Below are 22,368 nucleotides of genomic sequence, written 5' to 3'. Positions count from 1 at the left end.
GCGTGAATTTTGGGACACTCTTTACTTTTCATTAATTTCAGAGAGGAAGGAGAGGGAGAGAGAGATAGAAACATCAATGATGAGAGAGAATCATTGATTGGCTGCCTCCTGCACATCCTCTACTGGGGATCGAGTTCATAACTGGGGAAGGAAGGGCCTGACCTAGAATCAAACCATGACCTCCTGGTTCATAGGTTGCAGCTCAACCACTGAGCCACACTGGCTGGGCCATTCAGCTTTTTTAAATAATAAACCACAAATGTGTTTCTAACATGTGTCACTGTTTTAAGATGACAAATTAAGCCACATGTCATGCACAGTGTGTGAGTGCCGTTCACCTCTTTCATGTGGGTCCTTCCTGTTGTTTTAGTCACCAGTACACATACTATTTCATGAAAATGTGAAATGCCACAGAGTCACAATGAAACAGACTTTACTTACAACCACACATGAACTAGTTTCAGGGATTTATTTTTTCTTTCTGTTAATCAAAGAATGTCCAATCATCTTCTATACTTTTAAGTATAGAAGTGCGAGTAGCCTTTTTCAACATGATTAATTAAATTATCAGAACTGCAATTAAGATGTTCAGAAATTTAAACAGTTCCTAACTGGGAACTCTTCCCTAGGCTAATATCCCTATTTAGGGGATGCCCTGGCCTCTGCCTGGGTGGGTCCAGCCACATGCCTTTGTGCCTGGTCCTAGAAGTTGACCTGGGACCACAAGGCAGGGCACAGGCTTCAAGTTGCAATCTGATTTTTAATCCAAGAGAATCTGCATTTATGGAAGAAGACAAATAGGGGAAAGACTCCAGGGAAGCCTAACTCACAGGACTGAGGGATAATATGATTCCCCGAAGTGAGATGAAACCTGCCCTTAGGCATTTGCTGAGTACTCATGGCAACCGTGGTGCGAAGGAAGATTCCCCTTCCAGCGCTGGGGCCAGGCTGGATCATTAGGCCTGATCTTCAAGGTCCAAAAGAGTGAGCGAGTGGGGTTGGCCAAGGCTGTCAGAGAGAAGGGGGTTTTCCTCTCCCTGCAGTTTGGTGGCTGAGTCGCCTGATCTTCCAACTGGACTCTGCCTTCCTTTGTTCTGTAGTGCCCTGTGGTGCAGCCTGTCCCCCACTTTATCCCTGAGAAGGCGTGTGTTTTTGTTGTTGTTGTTTGTTTGTTTTGTTTGTTTGTCTGTTTTAACTTCCCTTCCCTGCCTGAAGATATGTCTCTGACTCCTCTTCACCCCTTGGGAATTAGTAATGTAAAGCACCCGGACCCCCTGTACAAACATGACCTGGCTCTGGTTTCTGTCTCTCCATTCACCTGCTTGTGATATTGAACAGTTCCTATGCCTGACCACATAGAGATTTTCTTCCTCTGCCCCTTTTTTCTTACCCCTTAATTGCTACCTTACACATCTCACCATGTTGCTGCTCCCATCTCTGCAGGCCCCATCTCATAAAATCCTCACTTCCCTCACCCTGCCTTTTTTGATTATTACACAGATTATTTTCTTTCTCCTAGAAATATGCTTTTCTTCCCACTGGAATCCTGAATGCTATTCCTCTATCCAGAATCTGATTTAGCCTCCCTCTTTCCTCTATAACTTTGGGAACTCAAAACTCATATTGGTATTATTTATTCTACCCTGAGCCAGAACCATAGAGACCCCATCCCCCAATGTAATCCTCTCATTTCCACCCACAGCTGCCTAAACGAAGTAGAGTTGGAGATTTCCTCCCTACTGCACAAAGAGTAAGGAAGGGAGAGGAATGAAATGTTCCACCCATGTTAGCCAAAGCACAGAGGATGGGAGGAGATAGTCAGAAACTGTGATCCTGGATGTCTCCCCTGAAGACATTATTGAATGTGGAATTTTCTTTGCTAATTCATTTATTCATGCATTCTTTTATTTTTTTCAACAAATTTTTTTGAATACTTATTTTATCTCAAGTACTATTTAGATTGTGGGTAGTAAGGATGTTAGGCACTTAGGTGTGCCGAGCAATGTGCTAACTACTGTATAACTACTTTATAATTTAAGCCTCAAAATAACCCAGAGAATCGGTTATGTTTGTTATCCTCACTTTAAAGTAAGGAGCTCCAATCAGTCAAGTTAAGTAGCATGCCGAAGGCCGCATAGTTAATGAAATAACTCCACTATATTGTTTTGCTCCTCAAGTTAGGATCAAGGATATTGTGCACTATGGCAATTATTAAGTGCCACAAGGCTGTTTCTTATTCATAAGGGGGGAGGGGGTAGACTTCTAAATAGCCAATATGCAAACTGCTTGTTGGTAAATTAAAATCTGACTCTAGCCAGCTTGTTTTACGGATATTGTTATTACTTTACATGTTACAAACTCATTCTTATCTAAATAGTGTATGTACACACCACACATATTTTTTTTTTGTATTAGAGCCATTGCAAGTCCAAATTGAGAGATGTTATTACTTTACATGTTACAAACTCATTCTTATCTACATAGTGTATGTACACACCACACATATTTTTTTTTTTGTATTAAAGCCATTGCAAGTCCAAATTGAGAGGGAAAAAAAATGCTACCACAAAGGGCATCAAATTAAAGATAGAACAAGTGAGGTAGGCAGGAAAGACAGACTGTTGAAAAATACCTCCACCTTAAATTTTCCAGTGTTTTTAGCCATGATCCAATCTTTTTGATTATTCTTGCTGTGGCTACGTACAACTGCAGGCAACAGCGCCTCAGCCCACAGATAGACACAGACAACTATAACATCCCCCCACCTCCCTAGAATGTATCTGGGGTTTTCTGCTGTGCCCACTTTCCACCTTCCAATCAGAAACACCTCGCCTCTTCTCTGAACCAATGAAAAGGGATACTTTTAAGGTACTCTCAAGTTTTGGGACAGAAAATTGAAATGAATTCTGTTTACCTGAGACCAGTCAACTGTGTTCGGGCTCCCCCTAGCTGCTGGAAAGTGGATTCTCAGTGCCTGAGCAATTCAGCTGAAGGCTGGACTCAAAAAAAAACAACTGTGTATGTGGAAAAGCCAAGATTGTATCTCCTCTCTGTCTCTCTTGTTTACTCTTTGAATCCGCTGTTGTTATTGCATCCCAATGCGAACTGTGGGTGAAAGGGAAGGAGCCTTGGTCTGAAGACTGTATTCAAGGTAGAGAATGAAAAGGCAAATATGACTGTGGGATTGTTTTCAGAGATCCTTTATGAATGTCTTTCAAAGATAACATCAGTTCCCTTTGTCAATATCTTTATTGGTTTTATTTTTCCCCAAAGGGACTGGGCTGAATGTGCTCAGTTATTAAAGCACCTGGACCTCACACCTCACCTCTGCCATTTTTGCATGTAATGTCTGTTCCTCCTTCTGTAGCTGGGCAGGTGGTCGGGGAGGCAACATCAAGCACAGTGAAAGCAGCTACCTGGCAGCAGCAGAGAGAAATGTCCCAAAGGCCTTCCCACGTATTGAGAGCTTCTGCCAAACAAGGGAGGCTTTAGGAATGGGAAAATTAGAGGTGTTTTAGCTTTCTCTTCCTTACCAAAGCCCACTGTTACTGTTCCTATTGAAATACAACAGAGGACGTCCCCAAGTGGCTTCCCTGCGTCAAAGCTCTGCCTTCAGGGCACTGACATTTCAGTGTGTTTCTTTCTCTCTTGTATTCTATGATTACACCAGGGGAATGCTAAAGCTCCAAAGAGATGTCGCATAATATATTGGTTAAAGTGATCCATGCTGTTATTCATGGAGCACTGCAGAATAGGTAGGATGGAGTCACTGGTTGTTTCTCTGAATGGAATTAAATGAAGTCTTTGAGTCTACAAATATTAATTCAGCACCTGGTAGGTGCGAGGTACTATTCTGGGAATCTGAAAATCCAAAATTATTTAGTTGCCTTTATTTCCCTTCAGGACTTCACCATCTAATGGAGGTAGAGGGCTCCTACACATTAAGGGGATAACAAGGTAGAGTGGGACATTGGGGGAAATGTAAACAGGGCGCTCTGGGAGTATCAGAAGAGGAGTGAATCCTGTGCCTGTGATGGAGATTGGGTCCAGAGAGAGGCACCAGGGACAACCTCATAGGCTGAGGAACATTTGAACAGAAACTATCAAAATGGACAAGGTTTTGACAGGCCCAAAAAAGAGATCAGAGAGCATTATGGGAAGAAAACCTTTGTGAAGAGGGAAATAAAGGTGAGAAAGTTAATGGAAGCCTGCAGCGGTCTTCCAGGGCTCCAGTGAGGACTGCATGGAGGGGGAGTTCTAGGAGGCTGGCAGGAGGGTGATAGCCTGATTGTGAAAGGCCTTGAATGGCACATGAAAGGGTTTCCAATTATTGTGAAATCATTGGGCTCTACACAAGCAATTCTAAGTGGGGAGCTGGCAGTATTAGGTTGATGTCATAGGACCAAGTATAAATCCTCTCAAGACTGGATCAGAGCCCGGCTGGTATGGCTCAGTGGTTGAGCGTCCACCCATGAACCCAGAGGTCACCAGTTTGTATCCTGGTCAGGGCACATGCTCAGGTTGCAGGCTGGATCCCCAGTAGGCAGTGTGCAGGAGGCAGCGGATGGGTGGTTCTACCTCTCTATCCCTCTACCTTCCTCTCTCTCTAAAAATCAATAAAAACATATTTTAAAAAAATAGATTGGAGGAGAGAGGGGTGGACTGGACACAGTTTGCGAGGATGGATGACACAGCAATCCATCTTCAGAGAGAGGAAAAGGACCTTTCCTGGGACAGCGGTTCTGGGAACAGAAGAGATGGGTAGTGCCATTCAGCCTGGGAGTGTTCCAGACGCCTGGATTATTCTTGAGCTGCCCCAGAGGTGGGTTTTACCCTCGCTGTGCTGAACTGTATTTAACAGCTGGCAACTGTACCATTCTCTGGTTTTATGCTAGCTTTCTTTTCAACAAAGCTCCCCATAAATCCAGCTTTCTATTAGTTTCTACTCCTACCACACTCATAATCCTCTTTCCTACCCTTACTATAACTCTATTTTCTGCTGAATGATAGTTACCCAAAGCAAACTGGCTCATTTTCTAGATTCAGAAATGTTAAACAAATGAATAAAACAAAACAAAACAAAACAAACGCCCACCATGGGATAAAGTTCCCACAGTGATCAGTATTATAAAATCATAGACACAGGTGTTATGAGATTCAGCACTTCACCCTCTACTACATCTGTCTCCCACTATTCTCAATCTACTAGCATCACACATGAATTAACAATATGCAAAACCTCGCCTGCCCCTCGTTGCTTGAAGTACTTTAGTGCTATAGCGTTAAGCAACATTTAGATAATTAATGCATGTCTGCTGTCATAATGCAGTGATTTTGCCAGAATATATGTGGGAAGATGTAGATGGATTAAACACATTTATATCTCTAGAAAAATTGAGAGGCTGTGTCAAAGTAAAATATCAACTGTGCACAGTTTCCCTTTTTTATTTTTTTCTCTAATTATTGGACACATTTCAAGCTGAGCGGTATGTCTGAATCTAAGACAGATTAGGGTTATTTATTTTTACCTAATTCCAATTAGAATATATGAGATTGCCATTTCTAAAATAAAAATGATTCTGTATGAACATTAGCACAGATTTGAAATTATGCAAAACACTTTCTTCCGGACCCATTTACACAGTGCAGTAAGTGAAAACACGGTTAAGGGTCTCAGAGAATATTTGGGTGTCAGTGTTTCCCTGCAGCCCTTCCTCACATGAGCAACATTAGGTCGGCTCCACCACCAGAGACTGGGAGCTGCTCCACAAGGCCAGCTCCCTCTTCCTTCTTTTTGGAACATGCAGGGAGTGAGAGCAGACCTCGCAGGGTGGTGAACATCCAGCCCGCAGGGGTATAAGGCCCAAGAAATCATTGGATCTGGCCCTGCCAAGGCATTAGGGGTTAGTTTGTTAAATGTTTGAGCAAATATAGCAGGCTAATTGTTAAGTTGGTAATTTTGTATGGCCCACGAATGATGTTATAAATATCCAAATGGCCCTTGACCGAAAAAACGTTTCCCCACCCCTGTGGACCTAGAGTAAGACTTCCTGCTTTCTGTGCTCTCCTTCTGCTCAGTGATTCTGTGGTTCCTGGTAGCTCCTAGAGCAGTGGTTCTCAACCTTCCTAATGCCGCAACCCTTTAATACAGTTCCTCATGTTGTGGTGACCCCCAACCATAAAATTATTTATGGTTGCTACTTCATAACTGTAATTTTGCTACTGTTATGAATCGTAATGTAAATATCTGATATGCAGGATGTATTTTCATTGTTACAAATTGAACATAATTAAAGCATAGTGATTAATCACAAAAACAATATGTAATTATATGTGTGTTTTCTGATGGTCTTAGGCGACCCCTGTGAAAGGGTCATTTAACCCCCAAAGGGGTCGTGACCCATAGGTTGGCAACCCACAGGTTGAGAACTGCTGTCCTAGAGGCTGAGGGCATGGGTGCCACCTGGGGCAAGTGAAAGATCTCTGACTTGTTAAAGAAAGTGCACACAGGAAAGCTCAGCATCGGGAGTGCGGGGGGTTGGGGAGGGGGGGAGAGAAACAAAATGGTGACAGCATGGCTCAGGTTTATGTTGTCATTGTTGTATTACACTTCTACTACTTTACAGGTTCCTACTGTGGGGGGAGAACTGCTTCCTCTTTGCCCCTTTTTCGAAGTATGGTCCCAACAATTCTCTTGGGGCATTTGGTGAGCACCCCTCCCAGAGAAGGACCCAATTTCAGACTAAGTTGTCTTCTTTGTGTGTTGTGGGCTGAGTTCAGATCAAATCTAACCCTGCCAATTATGTGTTAAGGTGAGAGAGATGCAGGGTTGACTTGAGTAAAAAGGTCAAGATCTCTAATCAACAAAGAAAGAGCTCAGGGGAAGTGGACTGCAGGCCCAGGAGAGGCCTGAGGGGAAAGTGTGCCATGCCTTCTTTTCAGAGATTCCCCACACTAATAGCTACATTTTTTTTATTTCTACAGATTAGCACTGACAAATTAGCATAATGGCATTACCCAGGAGCCTTTGCAGTTGTTTTCTTTCAAAGTTCAGTGTGACTGAGGTTAGAGAATGTAATGGCTTAAGAAAAAGAGAGGCAAAATTACCATATTTAATATTGTTTCCACAGAAATTGACATAGTTTATGGAGCAGAGGAATATAATGTAATTTACTCCTCCATCCCAGCTGAAAAGAGAAGGGGGAGGAATGTGAGAGGGAGCAGGGGAAATGAATGATGAAGCATAGTAGTTATGAGGATGATGTAGCTGCAACTCACACAGCACCTTTGCCTCTGGAGTGGCAGTGAACGAAGACAGGTTAGTTGCTTGTAAAATCTGGGTGTGATCAGAATAGCATTTCAGCAAAATTAAACTTGGGACAGTTCTTAGATAATAGATACATGAACATGTGAGACAACACCTTGCTTATAAGGCTTGATCTGTGGCACGTGCAAAATCAGACTCACTGGTGGAGAACACCAGGGACAAGCATATGAATTGCCTTCCCTCTAATACACACATACCAATTGCTATAATATTGAATAAAATATTCCTAAGTCCCTTTTCCTTTAGCTTTGTATGCTTCACCACCTTTTCTCCATTTGTGGTTTATAGACAGAATGAAGAAAAAATGTAGAAGGCAGATGGCAAGGAGTATGGATGTTTCCTAGGGGCAGAATTGCAGAGCGGTCGACAAGTGTATAACCTTCATAAAGTTCCCTAATTTCCTTTAGCCACATCTGTAGAGGAGGAGGGTTGTCGATGATAGGAAAAGAACAGAAACAAGTTCAATTGCCACTAAGGGAGTGGGTGTCAAAGAAAGCAAACATGGTGTGAGTTCGGTGAGGAGAGGATAATGAAACTTATAAAACCATTCAAAATTAAATGAACCTGGATATAAATCTTCTTAGTAGGTATGATATACAAGCAGAAACATGACAAAAGTTTTACAAAACATGTGTTGTTTCAATCCTGACACTAACTTTTGTGCACATTTTAGTTTGTGCCAGAAAACCAGGACTAAAATCTATAATAATAAAAGAATAATATGCTAATTAGACCAGATGTCCTTCCGGGTGTCATTCTGGACAAAGCCAGGGCCAGAGAGAAGCCCGGGTCCCGGGTGCCGGAGGGAAGCCAGTGCTGGCAGCTGGGAGATGGAAGGCCTATTCTTGCACGAATTTCCATGCAACAGGCCTCTAGTATACTACTCTATATAATACAGCAGTAAAAGATAAGGAATTGGTCATCTGAATCTTTGGGGGACTTAATGGAAATTTATGCCTAAGTGACCGGATGACTGGACGGTCGGATGACTGGACAACCGGCCGGTAGCTATGACACACTGACCACCAGGGGGCAGACGCTCAACATAAGAGCTGGCCCCTGGCCATTAGTGCATTCCCACAGCAGGAGCCCCACTCAGCTGACAGACAGATGCCAGGCTGACAGCTGGCAAGCGCAACTGCAGTGGCGCAAGCCTCTCCCACAGACACTCCCCCTGCACGCCTGAGCAGCAGCAGTGCAGCGGGGCTGGGATGAGCTGGAGCGGTGTGGTGCCCAGCCCGGGCGTGGGCTCCTCCCTGACCACCTGCCACTTTGCGCACTACTGTGTGCTGTGTGGGATTGACGAGGGCAGTGTGCTGAAGCCCAATGAGCTGGCGGGTAAGGCCGGCCTGTGGCAGTGCCGAGACCCACTGATCCCCACCGGCCAGGCCAAGGGACCCTTCCAGTGCACAAATCCGTGCACCAGGCCTCTAGTAAATAAATAAAAAATTTAAAAAAATGACAAAGATAGAACAAAGGAATAATACCATAAGTCAAGTAGAGAAACTTGCAGAAAAAGATGAAAATGAAGGTAACACAGAAGGTGAAATAAATAGAAGGGTCAGTTTTCATAACTGACCAAACAAATGCTTCTTGCTCAGTCTCATCTTTTAACTTTGTGAGTAAAAGGTTTTCCAGGTGAAGAAATGTAATTTAGTGCATGTAAAATACTTACTTCTACATGTAAATTCCATAGGTTGCTATTAGATAAAATGAAGCTTAGTGGGAAAACAAGGGTCAAGTCCTAATTCTGTCTACTCCCTCCTTTATCAAAGGAAGTGATTCTCCATTTGTGGTTTAGAGATGGAACAGAAAACTAAAAGGCAGGTGATGGATGAGTATGTTTCCTAGACACAGTATTGCACATGGTTGTCTTGTGGATCAAATGGGATGCATGAAAAAATAATTTAAATTATAAAGTGTCATTTAAGTATAAGACTATTCTTATTGTGTAGTCTCCTGTAGCATTTAAGTATACTAATCTTCCTTCTTTCCCGCCTTCCTTCTTTCCTCCTTCCTCAAGTTTCAGTTATACACATTTCTAATCTGCCAATGTGGATGCTGATAGAGAGTAGAGTTGCTATAGCTGTAATTATCACTTAAGCTAATAATATCCATGTGGGCAACGTAGGCCAAGCAACTTCTTTCTTTTGATAGTGTTTCTATAAACTTCCTTTGATTAAAAAAAAGGAATTTTACCTCAACAGATAAAATTTCATTGTTACTGTTTTTTATCTGAGGCTAAGAATTATATCTACTTAAACAAAGAAGTCTTTGGATAAATAGTAATAGTTAATGGTTCCTTAACAAGAGTTTAGAACTTTCCAGTTGTTGTTTTGATTACATTAAATGACAAGATGACTTTTTCAGGAAATGTGAATGGCACTTAACCAAGGTAATAGTGGTTCATTTTTGTTTATTTTTAGAAAAGTTTTTGTTTCATTATCATGAAGTAAAAAAGGGAACCTGTAGAAAAATCAAACAAATCTGATTTCAAAATACCTGAAGCTTTGATTAACCTATCTTAGACCACTAGGTCCATTTAGTACTTACATAATATTATTTATTTATGATTTTGATGTATGTGGAATTTCCAGTGGGAGCTCTACTGTGAAAACCATCCTTGCAGGGATAGTAGTCATGTATCAGCACTGAACTGTTTGCCTCTTACACTGTAGTTTGGGTTCTTATAGTCACATCCTTTAAAGGAGACCTAAAACCCAAAGCTTGACCATGGGCAACAATTGAGGATCCCATGACACATCTGAGAAAATGGCAGGGATAGTTTCAATGCCTGGCCAGATTTCAATTTTGGCACATTCTTCTTATTATTCCCAGGGTTCTTTGGAGAAGACTTTTTGGGTTATATTGTCTTGTTTTTGTTTAGCTGCAGCTGTTCAGCAGCTGCTTCATTATGCTCTCCACGTGGTATATACCTATTGAAATCTGAGTGAGAATTATAATATCAGAAGGGGGCACAACACCAAACAATGACAACTATGAGAGAGGCAGTAGGGATGCAATTAGAGTGTGTGGGTGAGTTTTTTAGTGCTGATGTTCAATAGAAACTTGGAAGGTAATAATGACCTCAGTTATTTTTAGGAAATCTTATGTTCTTCCCCCTTGTGGGTGTTATTCAAGACTCCATGGGGCAGTATGACTTTTAGCCCTGGGTACAAAGGATCCCTCCAGGAGACTCATGTTTTAGAGCATCCCCCCATTCAGCTACACTCCTCCTCAGGAGGTGAGGGAGGGATCTTTAGCAGTCTAAGAGCTATGCCCACACAGGGCCCCTACCACCCCTTCTAGTCTGTAATCCAGGTTCAGAGAACTCCAAATTTCTCTACACAAGTGGCCCTGAGCCTGCTTCCAGGGTCTGGAAGGAATTCTTTCCTGGGTCTGTTCTTTTAAGGGCAAACTATACCACTTAGTGTGCACATGTCTGGACTAAAGAGGTGGCCAACATTGAAGCTGTCTGCTTGGGGTATTAGCTTGAAGGTGTCCACATGAATATGTTTCCTCACAGTGCTGACTGAGCCAGAGGTGAGAAGGAACAGGAGGAAGCCCATGGCTCAGGTTTGGGGTTGGAGCCAATTCTCCTTGTGACACTATGTTTGGGTATAGAACTCCAATATGCCTTAGAATTTAAAATGTTAACCTGGCCTTGCAAGGTCATTATGAAGCTAGATTGTCTAGGTGGGTGGATCGAACATGTCTTATCATCAGTTTATTATCTTAATTTATAATGATAAAATATGTGCATGTGCATTCTTGCCCAAGGTTCTGGAAACAAGGCTGGCCTGCAGTGTGCTCTCACTTTCTCCTACCATTTCTTTCTCTTTTCAGTGAAAATAATCTAGGCACCACAACACTATTAAAACTTTATCATTTCATGACAGTGACAACGAGAAAAAATAATTTTTTTTTCAGTTTACTTTCTAGCCAAGGTACTGTGTTCAAAGTTTTACTAATAATCCTTCCCAGCAGCATTGAGACTCAGAATACTATCCCTGCCCTGTGAGCTAAGAGACTCTACCTGAGCTTCTACCCATACTTTCCTCAGTGCACCCCTTTCCCCAGCGGAGCATAGGAACCCATTGAGAGCAAACCTTGAAACATTTTGGGAGCAGTAAAGGTCACACAATTGGAAAGCAGCATCGTTATTCTCATCTCTCAGTATCACCTCCCTTCCTCAGCAAATTCCCTAAGCCATTGCCAAAAAGACGGGCAATCAGCCTATTCTGTGCCTAGCCATAAGGTAAAACTTTTGTATGGGTAGTCCCCTCTTCCTTTTCTGCTTGAAGTCCACCTCACCTTTCCCACAGCAAAGCAAAGGCAATGCAGCTGAGATTACACAAGAGTCAAAAAAGAGTAATAGCTAACATGTACCGGGCTCCAGGGGACAGGCACATGATGTCATGATGTATGTACATGGTCATTACCATATTGGAGATGAAGACATTGAGGTTCAGGTAGTTTAAGTAACTTTTCAAACTCAGGAATCCTCACTCCAGAGTGTACGCATTTAAACACCCCGCAATACTGCCTCCAGAATATCAGATTGCTTCTCGTCTCGTTCTCATGCTATCAAAACACCTCCAGTAGCATCTGCCTGCTACTACTGACCCAGGAGAACTTGAAACTGCAAATGTGAAAGTCATTATCACCTTCTATTATTATTATTTTCCTAGCTTTATTATGGCCCCTTTACAGACTAAATTAAAATATACTAGCCTCTAGTTCACTTTGCTTTAGAGGATTAGTATTTTGGCCAAGAAATACAATTATGGTGGATTAGGTTTGGGTATCACAGAGTATTAATCACAGATTGCTTTACTAAGAAAGGAAGATTTTTGACTAAGAAAAGCCAGTATTCAAAGACATGAGTATCTGCATAGCCTTCATCCTCTCATTTTTCTTCCTCACAGGTATGAGTGTAGAAATTTATCATACAATGTAATCCTGTTTTAATACTAATACATAGTTACAGACCTGCACACTTTATTTTATATTGGCTTTTGGTTACATGAGGACAAGTGTAGTAAAGTATGGCAAAACACTTTATCTTTTCATAGTGTTTTAGAGCTTCCCTAAGACATAATAATTTATTTAATAACCTGGGGTGTCACAAAGGAACCTTACTATTTGATACCCTTCAGGAGCTTGCCTATTTAAAATTAAATGAGTCAAATAAACTCCTTGAAAGAAGACGCATATCTTCCACCCAAATCAAGCAGGCTCCACGCATGCGGGAAACTGTCCCTTGTTGTCTTAGGTGCCATTCCAAGTGCAGTCATCCGAGCAGTCACCTCACTCAGCAGTTCCCATCTAATCATTTTCATTTATTAAAGTGTGTCAGCTCCTACAAAACAGCAGCTACACGCAGAGGCTGTGATGCCGGGGCCCTCGCAACCCTCTGTGATAGCTCCAGTCGCTTCTATTGTATGTTGATAACAGCTTCATTTGTCACATGCCCACAGAACGGATCTCATTCCTTGTACTCAGATTGGGTGGGATGAAAGCCAAGAGCTTCCGATGTGCATTGTGGATGTGGATGTTAAGATACAATATAAATCAGCAACATCCAGTGGCAGATAGGGAATGCGGGAGCTTAAATCCCCAAGGAGACCAATGCAGTTTTCATCTGAAGCAGAGAGTTTTTTTGTTTGTTTGTTTGTTTTTACTCTAGGGACTGTTTGGCTTCTCTGGTTTGTAGCCTAAAAGGCTTAAGAACTAGCTTAAGAACATCAACAATGCAGGGAGATGAGCATCCTCATGTGGAGGAAAGGGGAGTTAAAGTTCTGTTAAGCATTGGGCCTATGGAATGTGTCAGTATGCCATGAAAGGTGCCAGCGGACCTTTCTCTGCATTATATTGAGACATTACTTTCTTTAGTACAAGATACTCTGGTTGATGCTAGACATTTAAATGATTTTATCGGGGATGGTGATCAATGAACTATAAATATTCAAAAAATAATCTAATTCTGTAATGTCAAGAAAAGGGGAAAGTAGGATTTGATTTACAAAACTTGATGGGTACACAACATTTTAGAAACATCTATTACAGAATGAATGTTTTTAAAATTAAGATTGGGGGAAAAAATCCACCATGAAATGATGTTAAAATGCTTTATTTGTTTTTCTTCTGTCTTTTAGGTAAGTGAAAGATATCTTCTGAAGTGTTCCACAGAAACTGTGCAGGTGGCAGAGTTCTCTTAGAAGAAAAAGGAAGGCAGGGATCCTTGAAATGGTAACGTTTCAGCTTCTCCATACATAAAAGGAGCCTCTCTCATGGCCAGCCAGCAAGGCTCTTGTTTTCTCTGGTGTGGTTACACCTGTTTATTTCACTGTGAATTGATATGGCTTAAACCTCAAGGTCGGTGAGAATTGTGTTTTTATGTATCTGCATTTGAGTCCACTCATTTCCTAACCCACAGCTTCTGCAGCCCACCTTCAGCAGCAAGCTCGTTATATATGAATTGCTTCAAATTGAAATGTCATTTTAAACAGATTTTAAATAACAGATACGCAATTTAGTTTAAATAGTATATGAGACATATACATGAGTAAATATATATTTGTGACTGTTTTCATAAATCTCTTCCTCTTGATTGTGAAGTACCTTATTTTTTGTTATCAGCAGTGTTATCTGTTTAAAATATACTTGTAGCCTGTTAGACTTCCAATCTAAGTGATAAGACAGTTGGAATGTACTAAAATTTTTATTGGGGATACAATCAAGGTTACCAAACTAGTTTCTTGAGATCTGGTGACTGACAAAAAATATTTTTTGATTTACAAAACTTGAATTACTTCAACATATATACCACTCCATTTTATAAGGTCTAAAAACACGTCACATGAGAACAGAAGCAAGGGAAGCAGATACACCTAAAGAGTAAGTGATAGATTTAGATGAAATTATTACAGCACATTTTAAAAGCATAATTTGCTAAATGCATCCAAATGGTTCAAAGACTCAATTTATAACCCAAAACTAAGGAGTTCTTTCTATTTTCAGTCATAACATTTTTTGTAATGAGTTGTTAGGGGATTCCTCCTGAATGTTCTTTTAAAATAACTTTTTTGTTTTCTATCAAAAATAAATCACTCATTTTCTGAGTAAGTATTTACAGCTTCTTAGGAAAAATTGAAATATGTCTTAAAGCTTACTGCAGAGTTAGCAATACAATATCAGTATTGTTAATATTCTAATTGATGGTCAAGTTTCTACATGCTGATCAGAACAATGAAAGTTAAGTCACCTGGCATCAAATATGTATCTAAAAACTGTTAATAATAACATAGAGATAAATATAATCATAACTAATAGGAAATGGGCCCTGCTTTCAAGAGTTCAGCATTTTAGGAAGAGGCAAAACAAAGCAAACTTGATTGAATGACTTTATAATGAAAGAATTTTAAAAGTATTATAATTTTTAAACACAGGAATATGTATAAAAAATGAAGTCCTGAACAATCATTTAAATTTGATAAGCTATGAAGTGATTATTTTTTAGTTCTTTTAATTTATTTACCTGTTTCCTTCTAAGAAAAAGAGTTACATCTATCACTATAAGAAAATGTTTTAGGTTATAGATAGAAAGCAATAAAAATAATAAGTAAGTAAATAAATAGGAAAAAATGGAGTGGGATTATACCCAGTTGTGAAGACAGTTATTGCCCTGTAGGAAAGTAATAAAAACTCAATTATAGAGTATTTAAAATTTTTATTATAATTCATATGGGAAAATATATAATTTAGCAAATTATTTTGTTAATTTATGTCAAATTAGGTAACATGAGCCACAGCTACAAAAGTAAGTCCTTCTGTGGTGAGGTGTGAGCTTAGTGCAGCAAGCAGTGTGAGCACCTGTCCCTCTCCACCTGCCCTGGTGTGCTTGAGTCCCTCTGTCTTAGGGAGCGCCTCCTGTCAACTTTCATAGCAGTGAGCTGATGGAAGCATCAGTGAGTGAGTCTTAGGGATGTCTCTTCCTCATGATTGTTCCTAGAGGTTGCCTCATGTAGAAACTGTGTGAATTGGAGGAAGGGAGGGAGAATCATGGGGAAAATCTATGGATGCAGAGGAGAGAAGCGTCTGAAAATTTAGCTCTTCAAGAGCATCTCTCTCTCTCTCAATTTCTGTTCAATTCCCAATCCTAATTTATAGCCCAGACATGCCTCAAAATGTGTCTCTCATTTTCTTAGTCTATGAGCATCACCTACTGTCTGTTTGTATTATACAGACAAAGGAGTATGTTTTGATAACCTTGAATTCTAAAGAAAAACTAGCTAATAATATGAGAAGCACACCTAATTTCAGAACTTTATTTATTTAGGTATTTATTTATACCCTGTCTTCTTTTCCAAAGGATTCAAAGGGTTCAAATGGTAAAGAAAACTGTGATCCTACCAATCCCATAGCTTTGGTTGATCTGAGGAACTTCTGCCCTGAGCAGAGTGATCAGTGACATGATCCAATAAATAAATTCAATTAAAACATATTTTCATGGTTTACAAAGCCATGTGCATGATGCTATGTTGAGCACAGAGATAAGGTATTAAAATATAACTCCTGTCTTATGGAACTTTATAGCTAGGACTCCTTACTGGCTACTTTTGCGTGATGTCTGGTGGTTCAATCTTTAGTCACTTAACTTATAGTCACAGTTACCACTTAGTCACATCACTGACAGTCACATTTCATACCTCTTTCACAGAACAGGAAAGAAAGGTCACTCCTTGAGCACAGGGACCTTCCTTGAAGGTCAGGTGAAACTGGCTTTGACTGAACTGCTCACAGGTTATTTCTTATTGTTAGTATAGTTGTATATGGTATTTTGGCCTCTTCAATAGCTTGGATAACCAGGATGTGATAATTATAGTACTTGTTTCATGAGGTATGATAATCATGTTATGACATTTTTATGCCTCATTCACTGTTATGATTTGAACAGCTTTATGCCAAACACTGATTTACAGAGTTTTAATACTGTGTAATGGTATTATGAAAACAAGGTAGAATGACATGATTGCATGCAGAGTTCAGAATGTTGGAGTCATATATTGGTTATTACTATGCCATCTAAAAAAAGAATGTGTAATTATCACAGGAGATTACAAAACCAAGAAAGTCATAATATTGGATGACAGTTGTCACAAATTAGTTTAGACTTTGAGTTTTCAATGAGTATGCTAATGGAGAAAAATTAAGAAAAGAGGTTTCTTTAACTGAGAATATAAACTAGAGAACTGCATTATTTTGCTTTTCTTTTGTTACCAAAAATTTCTGATTTCCTGGTATACACCCTAACTTATTTTTCATTTATGCTTTGTCTGATAGTCTTATTTCAAGCACTTTTTGTGTTAGAGTGGGATTGGTATCATAGCTTATTGCATGTAGCTGTAATTCTAAAATTAGTAAGAAAACATTGCTTCAAGGCCGCATGGACTTCCATAGAAAGTGGGGCGATATGTTTCATGCATTTGAATCTGACTACTTTACCATCAACACATACTAACTTAAAAGTTCCATAGCAACAATATGTGAAATTTTCTAGTCTTCAGTTTATGCCTCTGAAAACAATAGTCTCCTTCTCAAAGAAAAAAATAACCTCTTCTGGAAAGTGAATAAAAGGCAAAATCAAGTTGATAGAGTTCAAAGGCTGTATGCAGCATCCAGTTCAGATACAATTTTCAAAGAATGAATTTTAATGCACACAGCCCTATTAGCACAGGATCAGATTTCTAACAAATTGATTGGACATGCAAAAAGAGTCTATGTCCTAGATTTAAAGTCATTATACAGTCTTAAACACAGCTGTGCAGCAAGCCTTTCATTCTAGATGGACATGAGCAAATTGAATGGTTCTGAAAGTGATTGGCTGGTGTATTTTCTACAGTACAATTTTCAATAATGACAAATTTAATGAAATCATGATTGTATTATTTAGCGAGAGAATGGGTGTCCTATTTTGTGTAACCATCAATAACTTAAGTGTGCACAGAGTATGAATGTAAGAATATTTAAATAGATCCAGAGGAAACCATAATGCTTTGGTTAAAGAGGGGTATATGCACCCACATATACCATTATCTTCACTCAACCAAGAATGAAGATAATCCTATACTTCATATTGTAACCTTACTTAATTTTCTCCCTATCATTGTTGAATTTGGGTTTCCTGCTACTTCTAATCTTTTCCTTATTTCTATTTCTTATCATATACTCAACTGAAATCTGAATTTCAGTTGAGTATATGATAGATTTGCATCTTAAGTTTAAATGTTTTTCTTTATATCCAAGAATATATATGCTCAGGTAAACATTATACATTATACATTAAAGAGTATTGCATATGTAAACTACTGAATATCTACCATTGCTTTATGTGTGGCCTATGTAAATGTCAATGAGGAAAATATAGTACTTTTTAAAAAATTCCTAATGTTGTTCCATGTGAGAATTGGGACAGAAAAATGTACATTTTGTCAAATGACATTTCAGTCAATAATAGAATGTTAAAAGATAATGGCCAGAAAATTGAAGAAAAATATTTTTTTTCCAAAATTAAGTCCTAATACCATCTGTTTACAGTATAATTTAATTATAAACTATTTAATTTTGTTGTATAGCTTTATAACTGGTAGTTATGATTTTTATGAAATACAAATCATATATATATGAAATCTATGCATTTAGCCCTAGCTGGTTTGGCTCAGTGGATAGAGCATCAGCCTGCGACTGCAGGGTCCCGGGTTCGATTCCAGTCAAGAGCACATACCTGGGTTGCGGGCTTGATCCCCAGTGGGGGGCGTGCAGGAAGCAGCCAATCAGTGATTCTCTCTCATCACTGATGTTTCTATCTCTCTTTCCCTCCCCCTTCATCTCTGAAATCAATAAAAATATATTTTAAAAAGTACCTATGCGTTAACAAATGATCAAAGTGGCAATCATCCTGTGAAAGAAGCCAAACAGTCTATGTTCCTCAGGAAGCCTGCACAAATCCTTGGAAAAGAGTTCAGTAGGTAAAGGTTTTTCCTGCCATTATAGAAAGTTTCCTTGATTGAACCAAAGAGTTAGGTTAAAAAAAGTGGAAAAACAGAAATAGCTGTGTTATAGTTCACTGTAATCAAACAAGAAGAGTATATGTCTTTTTCCTTTTTAGTAAGTAGAGCCCATTCTCAACAATGAACATAATTGGTTAATAAATAACTCCAGTTTTATGCCTTAAGGAACTTAGCTTCAGGACAATTGTAATAGCAGGCAGTTAGACAAGACATGGACATCTATCAGAGAACCTTACTGAAAGTTAACCAACAGCAGCTAATCCTTTTAAGTTGTGTTATAAATCTAGATCAACATCTTGGATCACTTGTTTATAAAAAATGGTAGGAAGTTAAGAGCTTTTGTGGAGTATTGTGTAGAATGGGTACATTTTTTTTCTCTGAATGTTAACAGATGTTTGTTTTGTGCCAATAGGAATGATTAAAAATAAAATGTTGTGAATAATAAATTTAGTCAAGAAAATTATAGAGTAGATTTTGAACTTCTTTCAAAAGTGATTTAAAATTTAAGATATATTAGTATGATCAGTAGAACAACAATTTAGTCTAATTTAATAAAAACTTATTGAGTCCCTAATGTATGCCAAGTAATCTCTCAGGGACATAGATATGAGTATAGTCTTTGTCTTTGAGGAACTTATATTATGGAAAGGCTTCACCAATAGGCAAACAGATAGTTTTAGTATTTGATAAAATACAGCCAGAGTAGGGCATAGGGACTCATGGATGCTGGAAGAAGTTCTGAGGTTCATAGACAGGAAAAGGAGGAAAGGATGTTCTCAGCAGAGAAAAGAACATGTATTTAATTGTCCAATTTTGCTCTATGTCATAAGCACAATCCATAAAATTACTGGCATATTCTACCCTACTTTTTTACCCCCTCTGCTTCTCTTATTGTCCTTGACTTTCAGTATTCATTTTGGGGTTTAGAAAAAAAACAGAGCAATGGGAAAGGGTTTAGTGTCTTGCTATGGTCCTGGATAATCTCCTAGATAGTGTTCAGTTGTTTAATCATTTCAGAAATACTAGGTCTGCAACAGAAGCTGTGAATTCAAATCATCTGTGTCAATGCAAATTAACCATCCTCCATCGACACACTCATAAGCTCTTGCAGGGCAGGAGAATCTAAGGAGACCTCCTAAATCTCTTCCTTCTTTTTACTGGTTTCATTTGAACCTCAGGAAAACAGTAACATTCATAACTTTTTCTATTTAATAGCATACTTACATGTGCACCTTCCATGGAATGTCTTATTTAATCCTCAATAACTGCCCACAAGGAAGATACTACTTTCCATTTTATACAGGAGAAAACAGAGACACAGAGCGGTTAATTTATCACCTAGGAAAGACTGACTGTGAAGTCAGTGTTTAAACCCAAGCAGTCAGACTCAAGGGCTACACTCTTAAACCTTATTCAATACTGGCCCCTTGTCTGCTATCCATGCCATAAATATTTAATATGTCTACAATGTACAAGACATTTGTGTGAACTGTTTTATGACTTGCAGCATTTTATAAAATTTAGTGCACTTTCAGTTCATTATTTCATTTTAATCCTCAGCACAATTTTATTCAGTAGGCCAACCAGATAGCAAAACTTTATAGATGAAAAAATAGGACTCAAAGGATCTAAGTTGATCAATATTTCACAATTAAGAAGCACTCTTTTTATCCCAGTCTACAGTTCTTTCAGACTATTGAAATGTATAATGGTAGAACCAACACTGTAACATATGAGGGGGGCCTGGTCATGTCAGTGATGCATACATAGTCATATGCTGAATTCCTGGAAGACCCAACGCTAGAACTAGATCTCTAAGAAGTTATTTCAGTCTTTTCCTTAACCACATCATTTGAAAATCTTAAGCAAATTTTGTGGTAGTTCATTTTTTTTTCATTGCTAATAATTTTGACTAGGTTACAAACTGCCCCAATGTCTCATTGGGTTTGGATAAAGTAGAAAGCTGGCAGTTCCAAGTCATTATAAAAATTAGAACAATAGCAGATGCTTGTACAGTATAGACTTTTAAAGTGACTGCCTTCTTACAGCTAATTATATCATTTTAGGGACATCACAAAGCACTATGGTGCTTCTATTTCCAAAGATAGATGTCTACACAAACAGCTGATTATATATAGTGATGAGAAATCTGTTGTTTCCTGCAAACATCATTAAGTACTCACTTTCTAATCTCATACTAATTCCTATTTTCTTCAACTAAACTTAATCCTTTTTGGGTTATTAGAGAAGCATCATACCAACGTGGGGGAAAGCACAGACTAGTTCATCTAGCTTCACCACTTAAAATTACGTCATGGTTGCAAAATTATTTAAAATATGTTAGTCACCGTTTCCTCATTTTTAATACAGCGTGGAGCAAAAGTTTACCCCAAGGTTTACAGTTGTGAGTATGCAAAGCAGAGTTTATTCTTGTATTATTATTTATTAATTATTATATTATTTTCCATATGAACAACTGTAAACCTACTTTTGCCATACCCTGTATATGAAGTCATTCTTTTTTATTTTTATTTTTTTATTGTGCTACTTGTTTTTTTTTTATTGTCTTGAGTTTTACATGTCTCCTTTTTCCCCAATTGATCCCCCCCTCCCCGACCCCCTTTTTTTTTACCTCAGGCAAGCCCCCACCGCCCCAGTGTCTGTGTAGAAGGGTATGTAAAATATGTTGCTTTCCCTATAATAAATGCTCAATTAAGAGTGCACGTCATTATTATCACTGGCACATAATTTTTGTCCAACATTTATTTATTCATTAATTCATTTGTAATAATCTATTCAGGATTTCAAACCGCTATTATTTTGCAGTAGGTAAAGTTTAGAAGCCATATTTTTGATCGTGTACTACTTTTCCTTTTGCAGAGTTCCTTCTCCCAAGCTGCTAATACAGTGTGATGAAAAACACACAGATATGGAGCCAGGCATATCTGAGTATGAAATTTGAGCTTGGCACTGAATTGCTCTATGTCTGTTAGTAAGACAATGAATTTTTCTGATTTTCAGTTTTCTTACCTGAAATAAGAATAACAACAATGGTGGTGATTTATGACTCTTATGAAAATTAGATGAAATGAGATGTAAAAAAATAAGTAGCACAATCCATGGCTTATGATAGATTGTTTTTGCATGGATTGTTGACTTCTTTTTATCTTTTTGCATACTAGGGCATATTCTATTCCTTTATTTTTCTAACTAAACCATATCACAAGCTCTTTAATCACAACAATCTACATATATATGAAAGCCTAAGAGACAGCTCAACCTGTCCGACCATTCAATTGTTCTACCAGTAGATCGGACGCGCACTGACCACCAGGGGGTAGATGCTCAACGCACAGGCATGGAAACATGGAACAGACTGATGAATCTCAGAGGGAAGGGAGGAGGGAGGAGGGTGGGAAGAGAGGAATCAAAGATCTTATATGCATACTAGAGGCCCGGTGCATAGATTCATGCACTGATGGGGTCCCTCGGCCTGGCCTGTGGGGATCAAGCTGAAACCAGCCCAGTGCATGGATATGTACACTGGTGGGGCCCTTGGCCTGGCCTGCAGGGATTGGGCTGAAACTGGCAGTCCAACATCCCCCTAGGGGTCCCAGATTGTGAGAGGGTGCAAGCCAGGCCGAGGGACCCCACTGGTGCACAAATCCATGCACTGGGCCTCTAGTATATATATAACTAGTGATACCCCATTGTAGAGTCCTTTAGTTTGTAGGGAAGAAGGATGCTTTAACAATAATTAAAGACTTAAAAGAAAGATGGAGCCAGGCTTCTGGTAACCCTCTCACTTATTCCTGCTATAATAGGCAACTCACCATTCACCTCTCTTTCAAGTCACAAAAAAACTGGATTATGGTATCCCCTCTTCTCAAAATATATGCCTTATTTTCATCTTCCTGATGATTTTTGTTTCCTTTACTAAGATCCTTTTCAAATGCTGCCTACTTTAAC

At 39.1% G+C, this 22,368-nt stretch overlaps 1 long non-coding RNA gene across 1 annotated transcript; it reads left to right on the top strand.

Moving 5' to 3' along the window:
• Nucleotides 1–8,574: 8,574 nt before the first annotated feature.
• Nucleotides 8,575–22,002, top strand: LOC106727651. Its single transcript, XR_001363889.1, has 3 exons — nt 8,575–8,611; nt 14,029–14,031; nt 21,992–22,002. It is a non-coding gene; the product is annotated as an uncharacterized LOC106727651 (long non-coding RNA).
• The last annotated feature ends 366 nt before the right edge of the window (nt 22,003–22,368 follow it).

This window comes from Myotis brandtii, unplaced genomic scaffold (genome assembly GCF_000412655.1).
Source record: "Myotis brandtii unplaced genomic scaffold, ASM41265v1 scaffold46, whole genome shotgun sequence".
NCBI classification, from domain to species: Eukaryota; Metazoa; Chordata; class Mammalia; order Chiroptera; family Vespertilionidae; genus Myotis; species Myotis brandtii.
This window is presented reverse-complemented; position numbering and strand designations above follow the sequence as displayed.